The sequence below is a fragment of the Peromyscus eremicus genome, chromosome 1 (assembly GCF_949786415.1).
Source record: "Peromyscus eremicus chromosome 1, PerEre_H2_v1, whole genome shotgun sequence".
NCBI lineage: Eukaryota > Metazoa > Chordata > Mammalia > Rodentia > Cricetidae > Peromyscus > Peromyscus eremicus.
The window spans coordinates 67,060,345-67,082,347 of NC_081416.1; the positions used below are offsets into that span (position 1 = coordinate 67,060,345).

The following is a 22,003-nucleotide window of genomic DNA, read 5'->3' on the forward strand; positions in this document are numbered from 1 at the left end:
CAGCTTGTGCTCCTTCTCTTCTCCACGCTCCTCCTCCTTTCCAAGCAGCTGCAAGATTTACAGCTCGCTCGCCCTGGGCTTTTCCTTTTAAAGGCCAATAAATTGTCCCCGAAGCTTCCATTGGAATCTGTTCTTTGTCCTTTAACATCTATTGGTGTCAGTTCTCAACTTCTTTTATTCATGAGACGAAAAACCCCAAGAGGGGACCCTGATTTCCCAGGTAGTGTACGATGGCTGCTGGGACTCCCCTCAAGATTCCCAGTGACACTTCTTTCCTGACTTCTAATTCTTTAATTGGCAGAGGAAATGAACTTGCTCCCGCATCCCTAGACAGCATCCGAAGGACTAAAGAATGTTTCCGAATTTTCAAAAACAAAACAAAACAAAAACTCATTACACCAACTTTACAAACGATGGCCCCATTTTCGCTGCCACAGTGGGCAAGTGGACACTTTTCATACAGAACCCCTATGGGTCCTTGGGCTGACAGGTGGGTGGTGTGTCTTCAGCCATGCAGCCCCATTGGCTATCCCCCACTCACTTCCACAGTGGAGTCATTTGTCAGCCTGTCCCTCCTCTTCCTCCCAGATTTGAGTGACACACACTATGAGCAAGCCTGCTTGACTGGCCACATTCTATGAAAGAGGACCTCAGCCCTGAGCAGTGGCAGGTAGACCTCTTGCTTCCTGGGTGTTGTCTCTCTCTCCCCTCACCCACTCTGCCGTTTAACTGTGGCAAACGGAGCAGAGCTCTGCCATCTCCCAAGGTTGTGTGAGCCAAGGCCCTTCCCACGCTGGTCTCTCCAGTGACAGATTGCAGGCTTGGACTTTCTGCCTGATAACACCCAACATCTTTACCCCCAAGAAAAGCAACAGATACAATGTGATCTTTTCTCTGCTTTCTGCTTGTGTACTAATACAGCTGTGTGGGATAAAATGACCCTGAAACAAGTCACCATTCAGACACACTAGGGATCAGCCACCTGAAGCGAGCTTCTCTCAGCTTGCCATGGTGGACACGTGTACGTGGAGAGGTGCTTCATAAAGGACTCCCAGAGTCAGGCTTCTCCTAGGGAAACTGGTGAGATGGTGCTTGGTCCAGAAGAGTCATCCCTGGCCTCTGCTCCCCTAACAACCTTGAAGACGGTTCTCATGTTAAGGAGTTTCTCTAAAACCATGCCAGAGACTGGGTTGGATGGATCTACAGCAGAGCACGAACAGGCCCCCGTGACCACCCCAAACGAAACTGAATGTCTTCCTGAAGTGATGGATTGGTGCAGATAAAAAGGGTAAAATGTGTGGGTCCTTATCAGAGTCTGGACCTAGGGAGGGAAGATGCCAGGGTGATCTCCTCTAGAGGCTCCCACTCACAGGAAAGACGTTAACACCTCAGAACATATCAAGGTATCTGGAGTTCCTCACGCTGTGCCCTATCGCACGAACCTGTCAGATTGCTGTCTCCTGACCCCCTCTTTTTGATCTTGCCAGTGTCCTCCAGACTTCCTGGATCCCCCACTCCCTGCAAGTTAAAGTTATCTCTCTAACTCTCTCATCTCTCTGTCTGTGGTTTCATTTCCCAGCAGCACCTCCCTAACTGCATCTCACCAAAGATAGTGAAGAATGAGAATGCCCCCTTTGTCACCGTAGCAGCCGCCCTGTGCTGTGTGTGTGTGTGTGTGGGGGGGGTGATCCACACTTTACAGGTGACAGAAATGAGAGGCAGCCATTCACTGACACAGAAGTCTCAGGTGGTTTGGGGATCTCTGAAGAGAAACTACAACACTTAGGATCTCTTTAGTGTCTAAACATTTCTGAGTGCTCAGAGCGTCCTGAAGGGTGAATGGATAAGATGCTTAGGCCAGCATTTAACACATACTGTGGGTCTGCTGTGTGATAGCGACAAGCCAACAGTGAGCAGTAGATGATGCCAGGCCCAGGGTGGGCATCGAAACTGAAACCCAGTGCCTAGGGCTGCCACGGACCTGGCAGGCTCCTGCCTCAGAGCCATTGGGAACTGACCGGTATGGGCTGCATGGTGTCCCTCACAGATAGGCAGGGATATTACTCAGGGACTAAGACAAGACATTCATGTCACGAGAAAAGGGGAAGTCACCCTGAACTTACCTAGAGCAGATCAGTTTGTAAGACGTTTCTGAGGAAGATTTTGACAATTAGGAAACCACTTAAGGGGAAGATCTGCCAATCAAGCAGTCATTTTGCTAAAGCAACCTCAAATATTTTGGTGTAGTGATCTTCCAATGCTCCTTGACTCGACCCATGCAATTAGTCCATTACAAAATCCGCAGAGCTGAGATGGCTCTAGTCAGGGAGGGAGAGCAGAAGGCATCCTGAGCATCAGCTGCAGTGGTCCAAGGAAAAGCGTTTCTCCACTTTAAAACAGTTCCTAATGAAAGATAAGCCTCCAGGGGATTTACAAACCAGGGGGCTGTGAGCAAATGCATCTCCAGCCTTGATCTGCATTGCTCAGGACATGCACCTACATCCCCCACCACCGAGAAAGTTCTGTGAACTCAGCAGGAATCCCTCCTCCACAGAAAAGAACAGGGCTGCATTCATCAGGCAACAAAAACTGCATTATGACAAAAGTATGCAGTGCTCCATTCTGGAACAATACACTGCAATACAAGTGTAGAGTTTGACCGAATTCTGCTTCAGTCACCTAGAGAGATCAGCTGCCCTTTTCCTTGGCCAGGCGGTGCAGCCACAATTTCAAAGAAAATCACGTTCTTTAAACAACAACAACAAAAAATCTTCTCAAGACACATGTATGTGAGCTGCTGGGTTGCACAGTTGGTGGTTCTGGCTCTTGGCAGAAAGCAAAGATGCCAGAGGTCTGGCAGAGTTGGGCTGCTGTGTGCCTCGCTTTCCTTGGCCTCTCACAAGTCTGGTGGTCCCTCTGTAGTCCATAGTCTGAGGGAGCGAGGGGAACAGCAAGAATCAGTGTGGCCCACAGACACAGGGAAGGCAGGGGCCCAGAGCAGAGGGCCTGACTGCTCCACAGTCTATACCTGGGGTCACTGATGCAGCTTTGCCTGGATGATCCAACAAGATAGTGTTGTGCGGGTGAGTGCAGAATCTGACGGGTGAGGCCCAGGGATGGGAAGGAGAGCCACTGCCTACACCCAAGCACATTTACTAGGACAATCCAGCACTCTATCAGGTGTGTCCAGCACGCAGCTTGTGGGCTGCACGCTGCTGTGGAGAACTGTGAGTGCAGCATAACACAGGATCATCAACTGACTTTAAACATCAAGGGATTTTGCAATTTGCTTTGTGGAATCCGTCTAGGCGGCTCTTAAGCTTGGACTTTGTACACAACAATGCCCTGCTGCGATGTCAAATGACGGGGCGGACCACTTTTATCTGACATTCTACCTGATCCTCTTGACAAGTCTGAGGTGATTTGCTTGAGGCCACATGGTCAATGAGAGGATGAGCCAGAATCCAGATCCAGCCATGTCAGACTTCAGAGCCCAGGATAAGTGGAAAGCCTCCAATCTTAGGAAGACCCTACCAGACCTTTAGGGAGGGTCAGAAACCACTTCCTGAGAGACGAACTGTGGATGGCGGAGTCCTCCCTATGCAAAGCTGGGGGACGTGGTTAGGACCTAGCAGCCTAGAGGAAGGACTCTAGCCGTGACACTTCCCTCCCCAAATGGTCTGTGGTCAAACACCACCACATCCTCAAGAAGCCATCTGCCAGTGGTACCCCTCACAAAAGCAAACAAGTGCCACCTCTCAGCAGAACTCCAGCTCATTGGAGACTCAAGGCCAAATTCAAAATGGCCTCTGCAGCATTTACTGAAACCCCAGGCTGAGTCTCCAAACTGGTAAAATTCTGGCCGTTGAATTTGAGAAAATGCATGAAGTTCAATGCTATGCCTGAGGACTGTTGGGCGGCATCAGAAAGTACTAATGGACAGCTGTCAGCAGGAACTTGCCTGGTCTGAGTGAGCATCCCATTGCCTGGCAGGGATCTTGAACCAGTATAAACCTGGGAGTGCCGTGATGGAATTAGCCTTTTTCTGCTACACATTTCATGTACTTGAGAGTCTCCCCATGAGCCACATTGACAGGCACAGTGTCCCTGTATCAGTAGTTTTTCTGTCTGAGGTTTCAGTCAACTGCAGTTAAAAAATGGTACATAGAAATTTCCAGAAATAAAGAATCTGTACATTTAAAATGTCTCACTCTTCTGAGAGTTAGGGAATCTCTTGACATCCTGCCAGGAACTTGAATCACATCTTTGCCCAGATTATCTATGCTGTATGTAATAGTCACCCACTGCCAATTGGTAGCGACTTCACTCGGGGGATTGAAACTTATGTTAATGATTAGAACCCACAGTGATACTGGCATTTTATCACAATATGTTGTTATTATATTTTATTATTAGCTATGGTTGGTTGTAAATCTCTTATCATGCCCAATTTAAAAGTGAACTTCATTATAGATGTGGGTGCGTAGATACAAAACCCACAGTACCTGTAGGGTTTGGGGATTACCCAAGCTTTCAAGCATTCAGTGGGGTATCTTGGAATGTATCCCCAAGGAAAATGGAGTGTGGTGTATAACACTCAACAATGCAGTAGTAGATAGGAATTGCCTTGACTGTCTACACCTAAACACTTACTCTACCTAGGCACTGACATTTGAGGTGCTGAAACCATGGCAGTTTGCGTGGCCTGGACAGCATGCGCCAGGTTCTTGTTCCTCCTGTCTACACCATGTGCCAAACACCAGGCAGGCACCATCTCATGGGTCACTTGTTATGACGTGGAGAGCTGAGAAGGGCCTTCTCCAGGTTAGAGAGGGAACTGAAGCTCCTGTTATGGGGACAGTGTCCATGGCAGGTATGTCAAACTGTGTCTGAACGAGGCCCTCACAGGTCTCTGTGCCCACCAAGTTGGGTTTGAGTGCTGGAAGTAAACCAGTGTGGTCAGTCTGTGAGAGTCACATTGGTTCAGTAAATACTCATGATCAAAGAAGTCCACGCTCATGTCAAGATCCCATTTAACACTTCAATTCAGTATGTCACAAGCAGAGCCTTTGTGCATGACACGGGACACAGAGACTTAAGCTGCCCTGTGTAGACAGGGACACCTGTTCTATTTCAGATGTGGGACAGGGTGACGACCACAGACAATTCTGCAACGTTGGGTCACTGTAACCACACAGAAGTTCATCCAACCTCAACTCTAGGTAAATTTTACAGGAAGCAGGGTCACTCCGAAAAATGACTACTCCTTCAAAGATTCATAATTAAAAAGAAATGAACATGGGTTGGGGTCAAGGGTCAGTGGGTAAAATGCTTGCTGTGCAAGCTTGGGGACCTGAGTTCATATCCTCAGAATTCATGTAAAAACCGAGCATGGCGGTATGTATTTGTAACCCCAGCACTGGGGAGGAACAGATAGAGGGGTCCCTGGGGTTCTCACTGGCCAAGCAGTCTATCTGAATCAGTGAGCTCCAGGTTCAGTGAGAGACCTTGTCTCAAAATATAAGGAGGACAGGGAGTGAGGAAGACACCCAATTTCACATCTGGCTTCCACATGCACACCTGTATACACATTCATATGAACACATGCCCCCCCACACACACACACGAGGGGGGCACTTCTCCAACAGATGTTTCCAATTAATAGGAATATTACCCACCTAAGAACAAGGGGGAAAGTACCAGGCTGTTTTTGTGAATGTAGTTATGGTGGGAGTCTGCACATCTCTAGCAAATTCAGCTCAGAGTAGGGGGAACAAAAGAAGAATCAAAACCAGAAGCTTCAGAGTTCGGGAGAGTGTACAGTTTTGTAGGCATTGCCCAGCCGTCTTTCCAGCAGGGGTGTGATAATGCCATCGATGGACCAGCAGCTCTGCATCACATGTCAGCTCCACTGGTGGCATCTGAGGAGCTGCTTCCAGCTAAACAAAACTGTGCAGGGCATGCACTGCTGACGGCGGAAACAGGGAGGTTAGACCCCTGGGACAGGTGATGTGGGAGGAGAGATGAGCTGGCCTCAAGGGACAGGCACCCAGTCCTCAAGGCTTAGAGCGTGTGACTGGAGCACTTGGCTAGGAGCTGTGCTTCTGACTAATTCTGAAAACACCGACTCACCCCCCACAGCGCTGTGGTTGCTTCGAGAATCCTCAACACAACTGCCTGACACTGGTGAGCTTCTGGGACTGAGAGTGCTCTAGGGGACACTCAGCAGCCCAGTTCCAGAAAGTGCTTGGGGTGGGGTTTCCAGGGACCCCAATGTCACCACATTGGTGGCACTCTGTGGTTCCCTCACCTTTGCTTCTCCCAGTTGAGGCCTGCATGTGCCAGAGACACTCACATTTGTGTGTGTGTGTGTGTGTGTGTGTGTGTGTGTGTGTACATGTGCACCTTGTGTTTGTGCATGTGTGAGAGTGCACATTGAATGTGCATGTAGTATATGTGTATGTAGTATGTGTATGTGCTGTGTATACGTGTGTGTGCATGCACGTGTGTATGTATGCACAGGTGTGTATGTGTGTATATGGTATGTGTGTATACATGTGGTATGCATGTTCATGTGCCTGTGTGTGTGAGGAGGTGGGTGTGCATGCCCATACATTTGTGTTTTAAGTTCTTCTATAAAAAAAGAATTCAGTTAACCTTCTGCACATTCGGTTTGAAGTTGCAAATAAAGCCAAATTTGGGGATTTCTAGGCAAGGAGAGGGAAAGAGGCATCCTCACCTCCCAATGCCAGCATCCCTGGAAGGCTCCTGGCTCTGCCTCCCCTGGCCAACAGCCCCTGGAACAAAGCCATGATACTGTTCAGTCCACGAGCTCCTTCACAGAGTGCCAAGGCTGGTGGCAGCAGTTCTGAGCTCAGTGCCACCGTGGCTTTCCAGCAGAAAAGACCCCAGTGTGACCCTGTCCTTTCTAGAGCCAGATGAAAACAGTGCAGATCACCTGAATCTCCACCTTCACCCAGATTTTTGAAGTCCCTAGAGCACTGGTTCTCAACCAGTGGGTTGTGACCCTGGGAACGTATATAAGATACTCTGCACATCAGATATTAACAATATGATTCATAACAGGAACAAAATTACAGTCATGAACTATCAACAAAATAATGTTATGGTTGGAGTCACCACAACATGAGGAACTGTGTTAAAGGGTCGCAGTATTAGGAAGGTTGAGAACCACTGCCCTAGAGCGTTTCCACGTGCCCTGCACTCCGTGAGCCCCATAGCCAATGCAGCCATCAAGCCTTCCCTCTTAGCATCTTGCTCTCTCTGTTATTATCGCAAGGCAATAAACGGGTAGAAGGATGGACTAGCCCAGTGCAATCTCAACTCCATTAGCCTTCCAATCTGAGTACTACAGTATCAAATCTCAGGCTGGTAGCCTGGTCAAAGGGCTGATACTGATAGAAGCACGCTGTGGAGCTGCAAAGGGGACATACCATCTTTGTGGGTGGGCAGTAGTGATGGTGGAAGATAAGAATCATGGTTGCAAACCCTAACAGCTTACAGAATAAAAGTTGCGGTACCAGAAAAATGTTCGTGTTTCCGGAGAGTCTAGGAACGTTCTTTGAACCGGACTAGAACAATACAAGTCATTGTTTCACTTTTGCTTTGTCAGCCGGGAAGCTCGGGACTGAGTTTAGACACAATTGCAATCTTCTCTTATCTTTAGGGAAAGGGACCCCGCACACTTGCCCTGAGAGTCTGAGGCTGCCTGGTGCTTCCGTGAAACTTTCCCATTTCATGCTCTCCGCCACCCGGTTATTTTTATTATAACCTCGTGGGTTATGTCACAGTGGACTGAAGCCAGGAGCAAGTTGGGGAGGCAGCATCTCACCCCAATCCACGTAGGCCATGAATGAGCCACAACCGGCTCTCTTTCTTTAAAGTGTCGAGTGGGGAAGAACACAAATTGCCTACATAACAGCCAGCAGGATGGAAGCTGGGGAGGCCCTGGCCAGGCTCCAGGGCATCAAAGGTGGGCCTCACAGGAAGAGTGGAGGAAAGCGGTTAGCTGTGTAGATGCAAGGCTAGGTGGTACCTTTCTGCTTTGATGGTTGTGCTTTTACTGGACATCAGGAGGATGGTGGCTGTCACACAAGATGAATTACTCGTGTATGTGTGTGTGTGTATGTGTGTGTGTGTGTGTGTGTGTGTGTGTGTGTGTATGAATGTGCAAGTATTGATTCATGTATACATATGGAGATCAGAGGCCAATCTTGGTGTCATTCCTCAGGTACCACCCATCTTGTTTTCTTCTGAGACAGGGTCTTTCATTTGATCGGGAACTTCCAAGTGGACTAGTCGGTTGGCTAGTGAGCCCCAGGGATCCACCTGTCTCGGTGTCCCCAGCACTGAGATTACAAGCATACACCACGGCATCCGTCTCTAGGCATGGGTTCTGGGGACTGAACTCACATTCTTGTGCATGCAAGACTTTATCGACTGAGCCATTCCCCCAGCCCCAGACCATGGCTTCCTAAGACCACCTCCGGCTCTCCCCACTCTGTGGGGTGACTGCTGCTCACCAGTGTCCAGTTTACTCAATCTCCAAGCACAGATGAAGCGAGATCAAGGCACTTCCTGGCAACTTAGAAACACAATTACTCTGTTGAATTAGCAGACACGCCCAATTGCAAAGGACTCACTCATAAGTATGATGCCTTCCTGAGCTCACTGTGTGTGAACCAGGCACTGTGTGGATTAGGAGTTTGAGGAGTCACTGTTGAGACAATCTTTCATACCACTCATACATATGCACACACAGAGACATTCACACACAGAGAGACTCATGCAGATACATACACAGACTCACAGAGACATACACACACACCCACAAGTTCAAACAGATAGACACATACACAGACACACATACACACACACATACACATAATATATGTACAGAGACACAGACAGACACAGACACAGACACAGACACACACACACACACACACACACACACACACACATATACACGTGGAGACACAGACACAGACACACGTATACACACACACACACACACACACACACACACACACACACACACATACCCCTTCCCTCTCATGCCTGGGTTCTTAAGTGACTGTGCCTTCTGGCCCCCATGATGCAAAGAGACTGTTGGCATGGCACTTCCTGTGGTGTCTCACATAGCTGTGTCTACACCAACTGTGACCACATACACACACAGCCTGGTGGGACACAGCCAGGGAAGTCATTTAAATTCACTGAAAAGCCATGCAATGCCTTGCACATAGTAGGTGTTCAGTAAACATAGGAATTACATCATACATATAATTTCAAATGTAGGCCATCATTGACAGAGAAGGGGAAGGGATGGAAGGTAGCAATAGCAGGTTTGGGGTGAGGCCCGGGCACCCTAACTCCTGTGGTCTGAAGGTTAGATCCACAGTGGCTTCCTGTCGTTTCCCTGGATTTGTGCACTCACATTCTTCCGTAAATAGGTTGTATTCAATAAAGTTTACAAAAAGTTAATTTGAGTTGGCATTTTGGTGTATTATAGGTGGCATCTGCTTTTTATTCTGCACTACAGGGAAACAAATTGGCAGATTTGTATAATTTGTCTTAAAACTCAGTTTTAAAATATGGCCATCTCAGAGTGATTGCTGTCATGACCCATGCACGCTAGCCTCCTGCTGGGTGGCAGGTGACCGTTAGCGTCAAAAGACTTAATGGGTGTTACAAAACAGTGCAGCCTCTGATGTTACCCTAGAGTGTGTGTTGATTTGCCCCCAAAGCCTTATTTCTGATAGATCAAGATTTTTACACAGTTTGTGCCTGGAGATAGGTTTCTGATTTAAATTATATTCATATTTTAGAGGAATTCCGAATCACAAGTTTTCACATGATCTGTTGGAGGGCTCCTCTCACACTCATGATGGATCTGGGTGTGCCATAACCTCCAGGCTTCTGTTCCACCTCCTACCAACAGAAGAAGCCTTGGAGGCAGTGGGCCCTGCAGGCAGAAAACTGCCAACTGCAGTGTGCCACCTGAAGTCCTGGGGCTTCTGTAGCCTCAGGAGTACAATGGGTGGCTGAGACGTTTATTGATCATCAGAAGATCCACTCTCAGACAGGAAGTGTGGGGTTGTGAACACGTACCACTGGAACCATCTGCTCGCCCATGGGCATTGGTGATGTCACAGAGGTATCCAGGGTGCCTGGGGGGACCATGGCACTCTACTGTAGTATAAATCAGCCCCCAAGGAGCTTGTGTGGCAATAGTGAAGAGACGTAGTTCCCAAGTGTTCAGGGCTGGCTGAGGCACTGGTACCCTCAATGTCTGACGATATGTTGTAGGATTAGGTGGAACATCGGTGGGACTGTGATCCTGCAAAGCTCTGACACTGTCTCCTAGGAGTTAGGCTGACTGGAGGACAGAGCCTCAAACCCTAACTGCACTTGAAGGTCCCCATGCTTGGTGCAAATGAAGCCGGGTATCATCTCCTAATGACAAACCACTAAAGTGCATTGCACGTCCATGTGTAAGAATTAACCGTAAGGGGCTGGGCAGACGGCTTAGCAGGCAAGTGCACTTGCTGCTTCTGCAGATGACCCAGGTTTAGTTTCCAGCACCCACATGGCAATCTGTGACTGCAGTTCCAGAGGATTCCATACCATCTTCTGGCCTCTACTAGCACTATGCATGCACACAGCAACAGCCAGGCAGGCAGGCAAGTACTCACACACATATAAAATTAAGTAAGTCTTTAAAAAAATCAACCATAAGCAGAATTAAAATGAAACCAACTATGGGCTTGTGTTTTACATATGCTGTACAAGAACAATAAAAGAAAAGCATTATTTCTCTCTAATGGAAAGAAACAAACACTTCCCATTAGGAGCTGGCTGTTATCTTCTGCAAACACCAGAATGGAGCTGAAGGAACAGGAATCAGAAAGGCCCTTCAGCCCCTGGCGAAGGGGGTGTGTACATACATTTCTGCTCTTTCCCCCCTCCATTTCCACAGGGTTGCCAATCAATTTAAGAACTGAAAATAGCCACAGACAGGGAAAGAAGAGATCGAGCTGGGTTGGTTACCATGGGAGTTACTAATGAGGCTCTCTTCTTCTGTCTTTTAAAGATCCTTGCCATCCTCATGACATTTGGAATGATAAAATTAAGGGAGGCAGCATCTATATCCTGCCATTTGATAATCTCAAAAATATCATCAAGGAACTTGGAGTTAAAGACGCTTCTAAAGGAGTAGAAGCCACTTATAGCAGTGACGTTCTTATCAAGGAATCCAACCTTTGGTAGACCTACAGAGGTCAAGGATGCACTCTCCACGGGGTTCTGAGAAACTGTGGAAAGGGGACTCTTGGGCCCAGATCCTCTCATGGTATTTCAACTGGAGGACTGCTGGATAGAACGCTGCTCCCTGTCACTCACAGAGACAGCAGCATTGTGACCTTCCAGCAGAGGCCAGTGTCCTAGAGCCTCAGTGACTCTGTTCTGTGAAGTTCCAGGGTGAACGCAAGCCCTTGCCAAGAATGAAGTGCCTTGGCCTTAACTGGTACAAAGAGCTTTTAAAAGAATCGTTGCAGGGTCCAGAGAGATGGCTCCGTGGTTAAGAGTGCTTGCGCTCTTCCAGAGGACCTGGGTTTGCTTCCCAGCACCCGCAGGGCAGCTTACAACCACTTGTAATTCCACTTCTAAGGTATCTGATAGAGTTTATGTTCCCAAAGTCACACTCTCAAATGCCGTCAGCCTCATGTCAGTGACAAGGATTTATTATGTTATGTTGGATGTAAATTGTCTCTCATGGTATATGTGCTAAACAGTTGGATATCAGCTGGTGGTGCTGCCTTGGGAGTTGGTAGACACTATAGAAGATGAGGCTGAGTTAGAGGAAGTTCGTCTCCAGGGGTGTGCCTCTGAATGGGACCGCCCAATGTCCCGCCCTCTACTGCCTGCTCTCCACAAGGTATGTAGCCTCTGTCACTTGTTCCTGCTGTCATTCACAGAGCCACATAACAATGAACTAAACCCTCCCAAACGGTGAGCAAAATAAACTTCTGAAATTATTCTCTCAAGTATTTCACTCACAGGGATGCAGAAGCAGCTCCCAATTGACATCTAGCACAGCGCCAGGCTGTGAAGTGGATGATGAAAATCCTTCCCCTAAAATTCCCAACTGTCCACGGGTAGGCAAGGGATTAAAACAAATGAGGTGAGGACTTTCATGAATTCTTAGCAACAGCTAGAAATATCGTCTCTAGAAATGCATTCCTAGAAATTTGAAATTAATAATTCTCTGCTGCTGGCTGAGGTGAGTCGTGGGCTGTGATTCTCTGAGTTCCACTGCAAGCACGATCAGCTTTGCACAGCAAAGAGGTAGGAAGATTCTAGAAGGAAGAATCCAAAAGACTTTAAATGACCCTGGCATTTGCTTTCAAAGTAACTTGAGTATATTTGCAAAGGAGACCTCCAAGGGATGGCACTTGGATTCCTTTCCACCACGGAGGGCAAAGCCAGGGTTTAGGTGTGGGTGGCTCAAGGTACCTCCTGCTTCCCTGACCTGGGTACCCATTTTCTGTGTATAATTGCCCAGGGCCTTGATTTTCCAGGTACCAGGAATGAGCTGCATTGGTACCAGGACTGCAAAGATGAGATCCACAGCATACCACCCCCAGCTTGACGTTTCAACAGTTGCAAACACATAACACCCCTACACACACTCACACGCATTCACTGTCACCTCCTACGTTTGTATACCATTGCACAGTTACACATACTCATTCGTGCATTCACACTCACACCTACATACAATCACACGTACACCCACACCCACCTACTTGTTCACATTGCCACCTCCCACATGCTCACCCACACATTCAAACTCTCACATACGCCCACACACTTTCACACACTCTCTCATCCCATCTCCCACACATATATACCTTTCACTCACAAAATACCATGCCAGGTGAGGTCAGACTCATCCTCCGTGATTATCCACCCCAGAGCGGAAGGCATCTTTTCTGTCACTGTGAATCTGCCACCTCCATCCTACCATCCAAGCAGGACATAGACAACTAGATGACTATTTTAAATTATATTTTGTTCGTGTGTGTATGTGTGTGTGTGTGTGTGTGTGTGTGTGTGTGTGTGTGTGTGTGTGTGTGTGTGTGTTCATGTGAAAACAGAGGCTAGAGGCCAATGTCACCTGTCTTCCCCAATTACCCTCCACCTAGCGGGCTAACCTAGCTACCCAGCATCCTCCAGGGAACCTCTGTTTCTGTCACCCATAGGCAGGGATTACAGGTGGGCATTTTCCTGAGTGCCACCATCCAAACTCTGGTCCAGTCCTCAGTAAATGTTCTCCCCATCGCAGGAGACCCATTTATCAAAGACACAGAACGCTCATTTGAAAAGCATTTGTGAGCACCTGCTGGGTGCTGGGCTTTGCTCTGGGATGGACAAATCCTGAAGCTGGCTGATCATGTTATCACACTAGGAAATGGTATTTACTTAAACACCTTTCTTAGGGAAGATGCTGCCTGGCCTGGGCCAGCAGTCAGGGCAGGCTTCCTGCCGGAAGTGAGACTATCCAGACATTTCTGGGACAGGTATGACGAATGGACCACATCAACTAGAGCCTTGGGTGGTGTCAACTCACCCTCCCACATACACACCCAGAAGGAGAGGGGCCCTAGGATATACAGGTTATCTGCTTGTTCCCATTATCTCAGGCCTCGGACACCATCAGCGACTTCCTCCACAATTGGTCCTCAGATCTACATTTCCCCTCTATTGGTGTTTTGCAACCTGGGGCCCCAATGCTATCTTCACAGGAATCTGAGGGTACCCCAACTTGTTGTGTTTAGTTTCAAACATACCTTGCTATCCTCTCTTCCTTGGATCCTGCTGACTGCCAGCCTTCCTACACATCTGGGCCTTACCAAAGTCCAGGACTTCTTCAGGTGACCACTACATTTTCAACAAGATAGTCTTTGTGTCCTCAACCATGCCTTGCAGAGCCCCTGACATCAGGACACACATCATCTACCCCACTCTGTCCCCAAACCTGCCTTGCAGGTCCCTACCCTACCAAGGCACACTCCAATCTGCCCCACCCAGTCCACAAGGTGGTTGGCCTCTTCCTCACTAGGGGCTGCCACTGAGTGTCACCATCTGGTAGCAGAGCCACTAAGAACACATGACTTGCTCCTCTGGGTTGGGCAACCTTTCTCACCTCACACAGTGACATTGCAGTTTTAAGAAAGGCCTACCTGGCCTGGCCTACCAAACCATGGGGACAGTACATCTATGTGGGCAGCCTATAGGGGAATTAGGTACCAGGCCTCTGTTCCTCTTCCTCACTCTCAAAATGACTAGCTAGCCCTAAGGGGTTGCTCTGTCCTTGACTCCTGGACTCTGACGAAGGAAAGAACCAAACATTTCCTGTATCTCTCATTCTTCAGTATTGAAACATCCCAGTGATACACAGAAAGATGTAGAGTCTCCCCCATTAGCATCTCTGAAAAGCTGTTTTATGCCAAGAATCCAGCAGGTTCCCTCCCCCCCTCACACACACACCCACTCATCCATCCATGTCTGCCAAGCACCCACCACATGCCTGGCCTGCCAGAGTATGAGTGAGACAGCTCAGCTTCTCTCTAATGCTGCTGATAGACTTGTAGGAGATGAAAATAAATACATTAAGGTAAAATAAAAACAGCTTCAGCAGCTCTTATCCAAAATGCTCAAGGCCAGAGATGTTCCAGCTTTCACTGTTCCCCCCAGGATTTCTGAAATATTTGAATATATATATAATGAGTTAGCTTGGGGGCCAGAACACAAGGCTCAGCATGGGATTCATTTATGTCTCACATGTACCTAATGCAGGTGCTTTTGTACAATTGTGTGTGCATGCATTTCTTCAGCGCACCTGCATTTTGACTGGGCTGCTATGTCACACAAGTGTGCATTTTCCACATAGAGCATCTTACCTGCTTTGAGAATGTTTGGGATTTTAGAGCACTTGGGGGTTTCAGGCTATGGATACTTAAGCTGTATAGACTACTAAGTGCAGTGACGGCTAGGAAGGGACCCGGGTGACACTAGGGATGAAGAAAGCTATACTTACCACTTCAAAGGACAACCATGTCCAGTGGCTGCCCCATTCCCAGCCATGCCTGGTATCTGGAGCCTATGATGTTTAAGAATGGGCTATGCGCCTGCTGTATGGATCCCATACACGGCAGTCGGGAAGGTCCATCTCACCCTTAATGGCCACTTGGGATGCTATTGCTTACCCATTCAGCATAGCTGAGTGTTTGCCATGGTGAGTAAAGCAACACTTCTGTGCTTAGCTACTTCAGTCATTTTCAAATTCAAGGCTACCCTGGAAGCCCCCAGGAGACCCCCACTTTTTGATAGCCCATTTTGTTGCCTGGTGGCAAAAGAAAAGTCATTTTTCTTCGGGGGGGGGGGTTTGCCAGCTGACAGTCCTTCCCAGCCCCCACCCCACCATACTCTTCTATGGCCCCCCAGAGAAATCTGTAAAGCTGCATTTTCCATTCTCCACGCTGGGCGCATTCCAAACGGCTTCCCAACAAGCCAACAGTGTTCTCATCTCACCTCGGCCAGTCCCCATCCAAAAAGGGCACACTGTCCTCAGTAACGACGCTAAATAATCAGATTGCAGCTGGGACATCTTGCTGAATGTCTAATGGTCTCCAATTGTGAGGGCTGAAATAAGCACATCTGTCCCCCCAGAGAAGGCCACATGCACGCGGGACACGTGGGGAAAACGGGCACGGCTCTTAGAAACCCATCTCTGCCCTGAGATGTCAGCCTCCAGCTAGTCCGAATGTTCCCTGGCAGCCAGAGGAGGGGCTGCCGGGGACAACTTGTTTCTGGGTAAGAAAAAGGCCCACAGTTTGGATAAGTGAAGAAAAGCAGGATATGTACAATGCCAAGTTTATTACTGAGCTAGCAGGTCCAAAGATGACTCTGGTCCTTTTCCCAGGGCTGTTGAGAGAGGGGTGTGGGGGATCCAGGAGCTGCAGGTGTCCAGGGGCCAGGTGAAGTGCAGAGGTAGATAGAGACTCGAGGAAGCCAAGTGTCCAGGAAGCTGAATTCCAGTGACCTGGTCAGATCCATGTGTCCAAGGCATAGATGTTCCCAAAGGGATTTTGACTGGAGGAGCTGACCACACAGCTGACCAGGGACAGCAAAGACATCCTAGCAGTGAACCATCCCAACAGGGAGCCAGGAGATGTCAGCCTCCTCCTACTGCACCTTTATGCACTTGCTTTTTGATGCCTGAAGTATTGGGGTACAGGGTAGAGACCAGAGAGCAGTGGAGAAGACCTGCTTAGCCCTACACAGTGCAGCACTTCAGATGCCACTGTCTGACCATTCTGTGACGGAACCCTGAGTCCCCAGGCACCCACAAGCCTGCACAAGGAATGGGGCTCCTTTCTGACCTGCTTCTGTCATCCAGTAGCTTCCCTACCTCTCATCATATCCCGTCTTGTCTGCGTCAGTCAGAGCATCCCAAGAGATTACGTTCTCCACAAGGACAGGCACCACTTTCCAATCCTTTCAGACCCTGCAGCACTGACGACAGTCTCAACACATCAGCCTTTGAATGGATTAAATAAACGTAAGTGACACCCGCCGTTGGTGGGCTGACAGGCATCATGCTGGACACTTTGTAGCGTTACCCACCTACCCCTGAAAACTCACAAACTGCCAGGAAGGGCTGAGTGATTATTCACATTGGGAGGAAGGAGCTCTGTTGGCAGGGCCAGGACCACAGGGCAGGTGTGACTCTACAGCTATGCCCTATACCTAAAGCCCCCAAACCACACTCCCTTAACAAAGTGAGTCATTGAAACAGCACCTTCCCAACAGTGGGTTTGCTTTTTTTTTTTTTTTTTTTTTTTTTTTCCGGTTTTGGTTTTGGTTTTGCATGAAAGGACTTCTCTCTCTGTAGGTAGCCTTGGCTGTCCTGAAACTCACTCCATAGACCAGGCTGGCCTTGAATTTAGAGATCTGCCTGCTTCTGCCTCACAAGTGCTGGGATTAAAGGCATGTGCCACCACCACCCGGCAGGTTTGCACTTTTAATCTTCTTGGCAATTGTTTCAGTTTCAGGGAGGTGACCTTCCATCACACTTATTTCAACAATTACTAGAAAATAAAAATGAACAGTGTCTAAGTGAATCAGGACGTGTGATTATTAGTTTCCTGTTGTTTTGTTATTGTTCTTTGAGATAGGGTCTCACTCTGTAGCCCAGGCTGGCCAGAAACTCCTAACAACCCTCCTCAGTTCCTGAGTGATGGGATGGAACACAAAAGCTCTAATTATACATTAAAAAAAAAAAAAAGCCAAACAACCTGACTGTAGGCACAGGAAGGCATGAGACAGGCGCGCACCGCCTTCCCAAGGCTGGGTTTATTCGCAGAAAACAGACTGAGGAGGTAGGTACTCAGTGAGTGACTGAGCGAACCAGTCAACGATAACGAATGTGTGACCAGTGGTCCAAGCAAACAAACTTATAGTCAACCTAGAATTCTGGTCTCCAAAATAGAGAATGTGACCATTTGAGCAGAAATATACTTATTAAAGAGAACGGAAAGCAGCAGGTACAGATTAGCAAAGTTTTAAGGAAAAATTAAAGCACTTCTCCAGAATCTCCCCCAGTGGAAGAAGAGGGCCCACTTCATGATTCACAAGGCGGTACTAGCAGACCAAGACATTGGAAGGAAGGAATAAGCTAGTCTTCCCCAAGATCATAGATTCGGAATTCTCAGCAAAGTATTAAATCCAACGATGAGGAGAAAGAAGTCAGCCCAGGGAGCAGGACTCAGCCCAGATACAGAAGCCTGGCTCAGCAGTTTAAAACCAATTAGTGTTAACTCATCATATCACCAGGCTACAGAAGAAAAACTGCAGGGTCCTAAGAGCGACACCAGAGAACATTTGACAGAATCTCAACTGACCCATTAGGAAAACCCACGGCGAAGTGGGGCAGAGGTACATCCTCCTACCGAAATAGCTCTTGCACAAACCACCGAAACCTAACAGCATGCTCGATGGTGGGAAAATAGATGTCTGCCTATTAAAACAGGAACAAGATCAGAATGTTTCACTACTCCATTTCAATAGGATACCAAAAATTCTAGCTTAGTGCAATAAGAGAGAGAGAAAAAAAAGACAAAAATGCAGAAGATTGAAACAATTAACCAAAGAATGTCCTAAAATGTACATATTATTTTAAGGCTTTAAGGCATGAGGTAAATATACAAATTCCATCATTTTTTTGGTTGTGAGCATAGCCTTTTTAACGGCTGAGCCATCTCTCCAGCCCTCCATCATTTTTTATATACCCGAAATTAACAAGTGATATTTGAAATTTAAAACACAGTACTATTGACATTAACGTCTCAAATTTAAATGCCCACAAATAAATTTAAAGGTAATGTGTAAGATCTACAGGAAAGTTAGGAAACTTTATTTTTAAAAAAAAGTTAAAAACTCAATAAACAGAAAGATATCCTGAACAAGGAAATGTAAAACTGTCAGATCTATGAGTCAGCGCAATCCCAATCAAAATCGCCAACAAATTATTCTGTGGAAACACTTACATAACACAAAACTCGACATTTTAATCCTTTTTGTCCTGGAACAGTGGCATTTAGAACCTTCAGAGTTTGCAACCAACACCGCCTTCCCTCTCCTGGGGATCTGAATCTTCCCAGAGGAAATTCTCTCCCGGCTGTGTGAGGACTCAACTTTCTTCCTTCCACTTCCTGACACCACTCCTCTGTCTTCATGTTTGATCACTCTAGGGACGTCATCTGAGTGGAGCCACATTGTCTGTGGCCTATTTACCTTAGCACCCGGCATCTTACGGAACAAAGAAGGCTCAAAAAGTTTGGAAAGGATTTCTGAACACACAACAAAAACAACAAAATCAATTCATAAACAAAAGTGTCCTGGGTTCGAGGCGTTTTGAGCAGTGCTTGCCTGTGCTGCTTGGCTTCACCAGAGCCGTGGTTGGGAACACAGGACAGGTCTGCACTTTGTCCTGCACATGTTATTTTTCCACACAACGCTAGTGAATGCTGCCTGAAAACCCTGGCTCAGATTAGAGACTATGTATGTATATACATAGTTATATGTTATATGTAACACTTGGGTTTTTATTAATAAGACCATTTAAAATTCATGCTACAATTGTATGTTATAAACTACAGTGTTTTTTACTGGGCATACAAAGTTTTCTAGTGTTAGAGAGAAACTTAATGGTCAAATGACAGAAAACAAAAAATCTTCCAGTATATTTCTACCGCCACTGCTCAACATGTGATATTTTTGTTTTGTTTTGTTTTGTTTTTGTTTTTGTTTTTGTTTTTTTTTGAGACAGGGTTTCTCTGTGTAGCTTTGCGCTTTTCCTGGAACTCACTTGGTAGCCCAGGCTGGCCTCGAACTCACAGAGATCCGCCTGGCTCTGCCTCCCAAGTGCTGGGATTAAAGGCGTGTGCCACCACTGCCCAGCAACATGTGATATCTTTGGATTGTGTTGGGTTAGAATGCTTGAATTTAAAAATTGCTTTTGGAGTTCCTGATTGGAGTTCCACTTAAAAAAAATGGTTCAGTGATTTCTTGGGATTAGGACAGAACACCTTGGAAATGGCTCTAAACACAGTTCTTCATTTATGCAATGTGGCTGTACTGACTAGTTTTATGTCAACTTGACACAAGCTAAAGTCATCTGAGAGGAGGAAACCTCAGTTAAGAAAACCTCCATAAAATCAGGCTGTAGTCAAGCCTGTAAAGCATTTTTTAAATTATTGAGTGATGGAGAGGGCTCAGCCCATTGTGAGTGATACCATCCCTGGGCTGGTAGTTCTGGGTTCTTTAAGAAAGCAGGCTAGCCGGGCGGTGGTGGCACACGCCTTTAATCCCAGCACTTGGGAGGCAGAGCCAGGCGGATCTCTGTGAGTTCGAGGCCAGCTCTGGTCTACAGAGTGAGATCCAGGAAAGGCACAAAGCTACACAGAGAAACCCTGTCTCGGGGGGGGGGGGGGAGCAGGCTGGTATCCTCCTATGAGTGAGTGCATACCATGTTTGTCTTTCTGAGTCTGGGTTACCTCACTCAGGATGATTTTTTTTCTAGATCCATCCATTTGCCTGCAAACCTATTGATGTCATTGTTTTTCTCTGCTGAGTAGTATTCCATTGTATATATGTACCACATTTTATTTATCCATTCTTCAGTTGAAGGGCATCTAGGTTGTTTCTAGGTTCTGGCTATTACAAACAATGCTGATATGAACATAGCTGAGCAAGTGCCCTTGTGGTATGATTAAGCATTCCTTGGGTATATGCCCAAGAGTGGTATAGCTGGATCTTGGGGGAGATTGATTCCCAATTTTTTAAGAAAGTGCCATATTGATTTCCAAAGTGGTTGTACAAACTTGAATTCCCACCAGCAGTGGAGGAGAGTTCCCCTAGCTCCACATCCTCTCCAGCATAAGCTGTCTTCAGTGTTTTTGATCTTAACCATTCTGACAGGTGTAAGGTGGTATCTCAGAGTCATTTTGATTTGCATTTCCCTGATGATTAGGGATGTTGAGCAATTCCTTAAATGTCTTTCAGCCATTTGACGACTAGACTGCTACTCACAACTCCAGGGAGGCTACCTAGAAAACAGGACCCCCCAAGAAAGACACAGGGATTGCCCAATGACAGAGAAATGGATGAGATCTACATGAAAAACCTGGACGTGAGTGGGGGTAATGAAGGGCAAGGGTCGAGGGAAAGAGCTTAGGGGAGCGGGAAATCCCACCTGATCAAGAACAGAGAGGGAGAACAAGGAATAAGAGACCATGATAAATGAAGACCACATGAGAATAGGAAGAAGCAAAGTGCTAGAGAGGTCCACAGAAATCCACAAAGATACCTCCACAATAGATTACTGGCAATGGTCGAGAGACAGCCTGAACTGACCTACTCTGGTGATAGGATGGCCAAACACCCTAATTGTCATGCTAGAAACCTCATCCAATGACTGAGTGAACCGGATGCAGAGATCCATGGCCAGGCCCCAGGTGGAGCTCCAGGAGTCCAACTGGCGAGAAAGAGTGGAGTTTGTATGAGTGAGAATTGTTGAGACCAAGGTTGGAAAAAGCACAGGGACAAATAGCCAAATGAATGGAAACACATGAACTATGAACCAATAGCTGAGGAGCCCCCAACTGGATCAGGCCCTCTGGATAAGTGAGACAGTTGATCAGCTTGAACTGTTTGGGAGGCACCCAGGCACTGGGACCGGGACCTGTCCTCAGTGCATGAGCTGGCAGTTTGGAGCCTGGGGCTTATACAGGGACACTTGGCTCAGCCTAGGAGGAGGGGACTGGACCTGCCTCGACTGAATCTACCAAGTTGAACTCAATCCTTAAGGGAGTCTTTGCCTTGGAGGAGATGAGAATGGGGGGGGGGGGCTGGAGGGAAGGCGGGGGGGGGGGCAGGAGGGAGGAGAACAAGGGAATCCGTGGCTGATATGTAAAATTAAATTAAATTATAAAATAAAATTTAAAAAAAAGCAGGATGAGCAAGTCAGGAAGCAGCTCTCTGCCGTGGTCTCTGCATCAGCTCCTGCCTCTGGGATCCTGCCCTGTGTGAGTTCCTGTCCTCACTACTTTTGATGATGAACAGTGATCAAAATAAACCCTTTCCTCCCTAAATTGTTTTTGGTCATGTATTTTATCACAGAAATAGAAACCCCAACTAAGACATTCTCAGTATTAACAATTATGAAATAAAAGTATCAGTCAGCTCTGCAAAGCATTGCAGAAGCTCAGTGCCCTGCACCAAATTATTCAGCCAGGACTGGATTCCTTGTGTGAACATAAACACACACACCATCTCATTAGCATGCAAATTTGCTTTTGTCTTTGAAAAACAGAAAAATTAATGTATGCCAAAGCATTATTTTAAAATAAACTTC

At 47.2% G+C, this 22,003-nt stretch overlaps 1 protein-coding gene across 1 annotated transcript in view; it reads right to left on the reverse strand.

Annotated features, from left to right (window-relative positions):
• Positions 1–22,003, reverse strand: part of Ptpre (protein tyrosine phosphatase receptor type E) — a 149,122-nt gene that overhangs the window by 89,885 nt on the left and 37,234 nt on the right. The window lies entirely within an intron of this gene.